This window comes from Tupaia chinensis, unplaced genomic scaffold, assembly GCF_000334495.1.
Source record: "Tupaia chinensis unplaced genomic scaffold, TupChi_1.0 Scaffold000063_1, whole genome shotgun sequence".
NCBI classification, from domain to species: domain Eukaryota; kingdom Metazoa; phylum Chordata; class Mammalia; order Scandentia; family Tupaiidae; genus Tupaia; species Tupaia belangeri.
This window is the reverse complement of record NW_006159521.1, coordinates 2780162-2788885: the sequence shown is the minus strand read 5'-3', so window position 1 is coordinate 2788885 and position 8724 is coordinate 2780162. Positions and strand designations below refer to the sequence as shown.

The following is an 8724-nucleotide window of genomic DNA, read 5'->3' as shown; positions in this document are numbered from 1 at the left end:
GTTCGTTAATTACTGCACGCACAGCTTCCTGGTGCAATCAATTTGAAAATAGAAACAATGCAATATTTGTCTTTCTAGTCTCCGTGGTCGATACAATTCCCAGCACTCAGTAGATCTTCATGCACACTGGCTGGATGGACTTGTGGGACTTTCATGTCTGTCATGCTGGCCAGTCTCTGCTCGAAAGGAAGAAAAACCCAACATTGACTGCCCAGCCAAGGAGCTGCACTCTTCCTAATGCTCTTGCACGTTTAGCTAGCCAGGTTCCCACAGGTGCTTTATCTTACTCGTCTTGCCCCCAAGGGGGAGGCAGACATCACTCTCAGGCTAGCAGACAAAAAATCTAAGGCAGAGAAGTGGCATGGTCTGGCCAGGTCCTCAGAGCTGCTACATGGCAGAGGCAGAAGCAGACGCTGGTGCCGTTGGTTCTTTCCAGCAGCCCATGCTGTCTCCTACCCTGTTCTCTCCATCTCCGCTAGATAGGGGGACCTCTGTACCCCTGCAGAAGACAAGCATTGAATAAACCAAACGGTGGCTTGAGTTTGCAACCCCGCAGCAGCATCAGCCTACACAACCCACACGCTTGTATAGACACTTATGGAAGTGACTTACAAACAGCACCAGGAAGAAGTCCCACATACAGAAGGATTAGAACTCAAGGGAAATTTGCTTTTCTCTATTTCTTTTGAAATTAAGAAGCGGGACCAGCAAATGGCATAATGGTTACATCACTGGACTCTCATGTAGTCAACTGCAGTTCAAATCTCTGATCCGGCAGCTTAAAACTCATGATGACTCAAGAGGAGAAGGGAGGAGAAGGGATTGTGGCGTGGCCATCCCCCCCAGGGGGGGATGATTTCTCACTTTCTTTCTCTCTCTGTGTCTCCAGTGAGCACACACACCCTATAGAAACAAACAAACAACAACAACAACTCTTTAAAAAGAAAAAGAAAAGAAATGAAGAGGAGGCTTGTGCAAGCACAGACCATTCTGCAGTGTGAAAAGGCCTACTTTTCCGAGGCGTTCCTGGCAGAAGGTGGCTGGCAGCTCTCAGGAATCTAGGTGGGAAGAAAACCTGCAGCTGTTAATCTGCTGTCGCCCTGTAGGAATGTGAGCTGGCAGCCCAAAAGGTCAGGAAGGACACCTCAGGTTGATTCCCCCGGGCAGCTAATGTTACCCGGGACAACTCTGCTTGCTGTGTTGTCACCATGGATGACCTCTGGTCCCTGTCCCAGGTATGTGTGAGCCACAGGGGAGCAGTTCTTCAGCACCAGCGTTAAATTGCTTTCTAAAGTCAGATCATACTGATTATGTGTGAGGCAGCTGGAAGACCTGGCAGCCCAGCCACCCTCCCAATGGGGCGGTGAAAGTGTCGTTATCAGGAGGATGAGAGAGACCACACTACCAACCAAGGTCTGAGTCCCAGCCCAGGGGATGTACCAGGTGTGTGCATGCATGCCCAAAAAACTCAACAGGATGGAGAAATGGAGGACAAGGGGTTGGTGTGACTCTGCCCCATTGAGAGGTGTTCTCTCTCCTCTCCTCTCCTCTCCTCTCCTCTCCTCTCCTCTCCTCTCCTCTCCTCTCTTTCTCTGCTCTCTGGCAATTAAAAAAAGAAAAGAGAACAGGCTTGCTATCAGTGCCATGAAGCCATTCACAGGAGTCGAAGTCCCGATCTATCGATCTATCGTAGATCCCTAAGGGAAGAGAGGTTCCGGGAGAGTGTCTGGACTGATGTAATGACGTCCCAGGCTACTCCCCCACCGCCAACCCTCCCTGCTGCTCTCTGTAGAAAGCACAGGTTTCAATCATCCCAAGGTTTTTGTAAAATGACCTCATTTTCCTGTGAGTCTGCCAAGTTTTCCATGTGTCAGAGAAGGGTAGGGCCAAGAATCATTCTAGAAATGATGATGACCTGTCAAAAAGTAGGAATTTTTGCCAAAGAAAAAGGAGAGGAGGAGCAGACAAGGTATATAGAGGAGATGCTGACAGAATCGTTCTTGATATGCATCTCCCCCTGCAGCCAGGAATAATGGCTCTCACTTGTTTCCAAAGCCTCCTATGCAAATGTCAGTGCCGGCACCTATGCAGGGCTACTGCACGGCCCAGCTTCAACCAGTCACATCCACTGTAATGCCAGGACCTCCATCTCAGGAGGGTGGGGGTGGTGAGACGTGAGACCCCCAAGGACAGCAGGGACGCATAGCCGGGGGCCTCAGGGTATAACCCTAGGCTCCTTACTCAGGCTGTTCTGTATCCACCCTTGACCTCTCTGCAGAGTTCAGCATTGTGGGGCGGTTGAAAGCACTTGGCCTTGGCAGTGGACAGAGCTGAGTTTGGTTCCCATCTGCTTCATCCCTAATGGACTGTGGGCAGACCCACCACCCACATCGGCAGGACCCAGGCAAGGACACCAATGAAAGCTCCACAGCATCATCTCAGAGTTACAAAAAATACGTAGGGCTGGCCCGTAGCACCGTGGTTAAGCGCTGTGCAGAGGAAGCAGGATCCCACATGGCTGACAAGGTTCGAATCTCAGCCATGGAAGTAATACGTTGGATGTGTGTGCCCAGGATCCTGATTGGGATAGAGAAATGGGGGAAAAGGGATTGTGGTATGGCCAGGCTCCATCGGGCGGAGAGCGGAGGGCTAGGGAGGGGTGCTTTGTCTCTTCTTCTCTTCCTCTCTCTCATGTTCAAGCACATGCCCTCTGCCAAAACAAAAAAAAGCAGAATAAAAATTACTAGACTAAACTGCTTTTTTAAAAATTTACTTATTTTACATACTTTCCCCGAACATCACAACAGCATACAAAATGTGACTTTTCTGCCAGAAAACAATGTAAAGTGGCTTAATCATACATGTATTATCAATAAATAATTTTCCATTTCTTGTTTCTTGTGTGTGTATATATATTCTGCCCCCATATTTCTCACCCTCTGCCATTTCCCATCCTCCTCCCACCCTGTCTCTGGTATCTGCAGTTGCTTTCCATTCCTTTATTCTTTCCCATATTGTATTGATTCACAAACTATCTTAATTAATCTAAATACTTTCAATAGTAAGTTCAGCTGATATGTACATATCCATAAACAAAAGTAAACTTTAGGCATGAAACTCTGTGGGCAGAATATCAAAATCAAAACATGTTAAGAGAACTTTGCTGAGTACTTAAAGCCAGGAAACAGGTTAGGATTCTGTTCGAATAGTAGTACACGAACCTGCCCACAACTCGAGAGAAGACAAAACTCCTCAACTCTGGAAAACAAAGCATAGAAGGTCAGTAATGCTTTAGTCAAAAGTCATACAATTCTATTTCACCAGTTCAAGCTCACGTACTTTATCTTCTGTCGTGGACTGATGTTTCCGTTTAAATTCTGGAAGATAACGTTCAGCTCTGGACTTGTCCCTACCATTAAGCTGGCCATTTTCTTAGTTGTTTTAGATCTCTTATTTCTGTGTGTCCGTATCTAGTTTTCCTGGGGTAGTACTCCCTTCAGAACTTCTTGGAGAGCTGGTCTGGTGTCGGTAAATTCTTTCAGGTTTTGTTTATCTGAGAATGTTCTTGTCTTCTCTTCCCATATGAAGGATAATCTTGCCGGATATAGTGTTCTTGGCTGAAATTGTTTTTCACTTAACACTTTGAATGTATTCTTCCTTGCTCACATTGTTTCCAATGAGAGGTCTGCTGTTAGCCTGATGGGATATCCCTTGTAGGTAACTTGCCGTTTCTCTCTTGCCAGTCTGAGTATCTTGTCTTTGTCTGTGGTTTTGGTCAGTCTGACTATAATGTGTCTTGGAGAAGATCTTCTTTGGTTGATCCTTTTTGGGTCCTTCGTATTTCTTGGGTCTAGATCTTTGAATGCCTCTCTAGGTTTGGGAAGTTTTCTTCCAGGATTTCATGGAATAGATCGTCAGTGCCCTTATTAGTCTCTTCACCTTCTGGGATACCGATGATCTAGATGGTTGGATGTTTAACGGTATCTAATATTTCTCGTATATTATTCTCATTTTGGAGGAGTGGCTATTTTCTTAGTCTTCATGGTGGATTTTACTAGTCCAGTGATTCTGTCTTCTACATCTGAGATTCGATTTTCTGTATGATCTAGGCTGCTTTTAATACTTTCAAGGGAGGTTTTGGCTTCCTGTATTATAGCCTTCATCTCTAACACGTCCATTTGATTCTTTTTTATGGTGTGTATTTCCTCTTTCAGCTCTCACAAGAACTTCCTCAGCTCTTGGAACTCATCGGCTTTTTTATTCTGGTGTTCATTGTTTTTCAGGTTTTACCCTCCAAGTGTGACCAAGTTATCTTCATAACACAAAAGGCAGGCTTTGAGTTACAATTCTTGTCCTTGGAACTCTGCACTGATACCATAGAATGTGAAGACCCAGTTTCCTGCCTCCTGTCCTATATACATGCCCAGTTCTCCCTTCTCTTCCTGCCCCCTTCACCCCACCTCTGTCCTGCATCATAGGGGCCTCACCCGCACGTATACAGACAACTAGCTCACAAACCCCTGCAAACACCACCCCCTCGGCCACCCCCAAGGCCAGAGGCTGTGTGTACTAACATCCCAGCCCACGCTTAGGATTATGGACCCAGAAGACAGGCCTGTGCAGGCCTTAAAAGAAGATAGGGGCAATATGGACAGAAATTCTGGAATCTCAAGTACCTGAAGCATTGTCTGGTCAGAGTGCCAGAGATATGCTCTTGCTGGCCATGTCTTCTTGTCCCTGGACTTTTTACCACTTGGAGAATGGTGTGGCCAGAGGAGGGCCAAAGCAGAGCCCTCTGAAGCATGGAGGCCCTATCAGCAGCCTCTCTTGCCCAGGGGTAAGAGATACCACATGCAATTTAAGGCAACCATTCATCCATTCATTTCCTTGCCCATCAAAATAGAGCCATCACAACCTATTTTTTTAAGGTTGTTTTGATGGTCAAACAAGATAACTTTATGCTAAAAACCAGGCACACAGTAGGTGCTCAGTAAATACTCCTTTTCTTCTTTGGCCCTGATCTTCCTGGTCCTTGCCTTTCCTAACCTCGTTCACCCCACCCACCCCACTTTGTCCCCCTTTCTTTCCTCTCAGAAGCTCAAGGGACTTGATGTGGCCTGCCTTACTGCAGTGTCCCTGAGGAGGAACTGCCATCTTCGGCTGCAGAGAAACCACGATGGAGCTCTTTTTCCATTTAGAAAGCATTCTTGGGTTCTCTGATTGTAAGGCAGAGAAGATAGCATGTTTACACAGTGACTTAGAAACCTCATACTACTCATTTGCTTGCTAATGAGAAGTTTGAGAGAGGCTTTTGAGTCCCAACCAAAAACTCATGGCTTTTCAAAACTTGGCAGAAATTTGATTTCCTGTGAGATGTCAAAATATGCCACTGAGCATAACTCGTCTGGGTTCACTTTTTTTTTTTTTAGGTTTTTGCCATAGGGTGTATGCACTCACCAGAGACAGAGACAGAGAGAGAGAGAGAGAAACCACCCTCCCGGGTTGGGAATGGCCCACAATCCCTTCTCCTCCAGTCTTCTCCTGGGATTTTGGGCACACATGCACATGCACCCAGTGTGATTTTCAAGCTGCCGGGTCTGGGACTTAGCCATGTGAGAATTCAGCACCTTCACCACCATGCCACCTGCTGGCCTCTTGGGTTCACATTTCATCTTATCTGGTTTAGAAATGAGCAAAAGATTCCTTGGTGCGACCCTCAGCAGAAATACACCAGCTCTCCATCTAGGATGAAGGTAGATTCCCTTGAGGGATTCAGATGCTGTCAAGTTCAGGTCGTTTTTTGTTTTGTTTATATCGTTGAATTGCTTTAAATATGTAATTCTTTAAAATTTAGTTAATTTTACTTATTCTTATCATAATCTTGTTTATAATACATTGAATCACATATATCTTTTTTTTTTTTTGGAGAGATTTTTGCTATAGGGCGCATGTGCTCGCCAGACCGACAGAGAGAGAGAGACAGAGAGACAGAAAGCGAGAAATCACCCCCCGGGGGCGATGGTCACGTCGCAATCCCTTCTCCTCCATTCTCCTCTTGGGATCTTGGGCATACACGCACACGTGCCTGGCATGAGTTTTAAGCGGGTCTGGAACGCGAACCACGGTTGACTACCTGGGAGTCCAGCGACATAGCCATTACGCTAACTGCTGGTCCCACACCTCTCTATTCTTTTGCTATCCTTCTTATACTCTTCCCGTCTCCCGCTCTGTTTCACACTGTCTTCAGCATCCCTTACAATTTTCACTGCTTTTGTGCCCTCCAATATTTTGATCTCTACCATAAGTTCAGATCATTTTTCAAAGCTCTCCTTTTCTTTAAAAAGTCCCTTGAGGGAAAGCCTCCCCATCTCCTCTTTGCCCTCTTCCTCTGCCTTTATGAACGTCACTGCTGCCCAGATGCAAGAGCAGGGCGATGTCTCTAAGGGTTGCGAGAGGATGAGAGCTTAGGCTTAGTTCCTTGAAACCCGAGTTGGAGGTCCCGTGGGTCTGGTCTCCCATCAGCCTGTTCCCCAACCCCAAATCCCACTCCCAGGACTTGTGTCTTTGAGGCTGGGGTTACTTAGAGAAAAAGATCTTTGAAATCTTGCTTCTCCTTCTGCACAAGTTATTAAGGAATAAAATTTGATCTCACCTCCTTGAACTTGTCTGTTACTCTTTTGCACGGGTTAAGATCAGGATGAGAGAACCAGGATTTCTCTATCTGGAAGGAGTGGCTGAAAAATGAATAAAACAGTGAAGTGCTTTCCTATCGTGAAATGCTTCCCATGAGTGGAGTCAATGCATGTTTTCCTCCAACCTTTTCCCAGTTCTGCATTCATCTTTTCTCATCTCAAGAAAACACGTGCCTTGGAGCTAGATGTCATAAAAGCAACTGATGGTCTTCCCTAGCTCGATTCTGTTCATTCAGCAAATACTGTACAGAGTACCTACTGGGTATATGGAGGGGTGTCCGCCTCCCGGCTGGGGGCCTCATCCACAGCTCTGGTCCCAGGTGCTCCTGACCTCTGTCTTCCCAGTACCACTAACAGACCCATCTGTCCCCACTGACAGTCCAATAGAAAAAGCAGGTAGTACCCCTTTTCACACCTCACCATCGACCTTCAGGTGACACTGTAGCTCTTCACGTGCAGAATGAGGGTGTCACCACAGGACGGCTCCACTCCACCATGCTCTCCTCGGTGCTGCTGTTGTCACACATTTTACTTGATATGGTGACTTAAGGCACTTTTACTTCCCGGTTGTCAGAGGGTGCATGCACTCACCAGAGAGAGCCAGAGAGATGGACAGACAGAAATCCCCCCACCTCGATAGGGCATGGTCACACTGCAATCCCTTCTCCATGCTGTCAGGATTTGGGGCAGGAGCACGCACGTGCACACACACATTTCTGGCATGTTTTTCTTTTTTTCTTGAGCGAGTTTTGCTACAGGGCACATGCACATGCTGAAGAGGCAGAGAGAGACAAAGAGAAAAATCACCTCCCAACGGGAGTAGCCATGTCACAATCCCTTCTCCATTCTCCTCTTGGGATTTTGGTCACACACACATATGTGCCTGGCATGAGTTTCAAGCTACCAAGACTGGGTCTCGAATCATGGTCAACCACGTGGGAATCCAGTACCTTAACCACTTTGCCACCTACTGGCCCTCTGGCATGTTTTTCAAGCAGCTGGGGCCAGGATTAGAACTGTGGTCTACCATGTGGGATCTGCTGCCTAAACCACTAGATAACAAGGCTGGCCCCACTATATTTCTGCATACTTTATAAGCTCCACACTGCATTATCATCTTTGCTGAAATCAGCCACATCTCTTGTAAAAAGATTTAAATAATTAAACTATGTTATTATTTAGCCCTAGCCATTAACATTTATGGTATCATTCATTCCTTTCTTTAAGTCTATATTTCCATTTTGGGTCATTTTCCTTCTGTCCGAAGATCTTCCTTTAACATTTCTTAGACTACAGTTCTGCAGGTGATGGCTTCTGGTAGTTTCTGTATGTCTGAGTTTTTGTTTCACCTTCGATTTTGAAAAAATATATACATTTTTTTTGGGGGGGGAGAGGTTTTCGCTATAGGGCGCGTGCGCTCGCCAGACAGACAGAGAGAGACATAGAGACAGAAAGCGAGAAATCACCCCCCAGGGGGGATGGTCACGCCGCAATCCCTTCTCCTCCATTCTCCTCTCGGGATCTTGGGCACGCACGCACACGCACCCGGCGTGAGTTTTAAGCCACCTGGTCTGGGACGCAAACCGCGGTCGACTACGTGGGAGTCCAGCGACATAGCCATTATGCTAACTGCTGGCTCCTGAAAAAATATTTTTGCTATAGCATTCCAGATTGACAAGATCCCCCACCCCTGTGCCTACTTTCCAGTTCTTTAGATACGTTGCCCTACTCTGATATTGTTTCAAATACATGCAGATATACACACAGAGAAATACACGCATGTATACACACATACCTGTACATACATATATACACATATGCATACACACACACACACACACATATAACTGCTGTCATTCTTCTCTGTTCCTCTGCACAGAATTTGTCTCCTTTCTTTGGTTCTTTAAAGAGTTTCTCTTTGGGGGGACGAGCAGTTAGCGTAATGGCTATGTTGCTGGACTCCCACGTAGTCGACCGCGGTTCAAGTCCCGGACCTGGTGGCTTAAATTCACACTGGGCGCGTGTGCGTGCG

General features: G+C 46.4%; 1 long non-coding RNA gene across 2 annotated transcripts in view; it reads right to left on the bottom strand.

Moving 5' to 3' along the window:
- Positions 1–2405: 2405 nt before the first annotated feature.
- LOC102491364 (uncharacterized) overlaps positions 2406–8724 on the bottom strand; it is a 10914-nt gene continuing 4595 nt past the window's right edge. The window contains exons 2-3 of one of the 2 annotated variants that reach the window (XR_333524.1): positions 6653–6734; positions 2406–2710 (exon numbers count right to left, since the gene is read on the bottom strand). This is a non-coding gene — a long non-coding RNA (uncharacterized LOC102491364). Of the gene's footprint in view, positions 2711–3223; positions 3259–6652; positions 6735–8724 lie in introns of those variants that run through there. The other variant, XR_001371420.1, reaches the window with a different exon arrangement.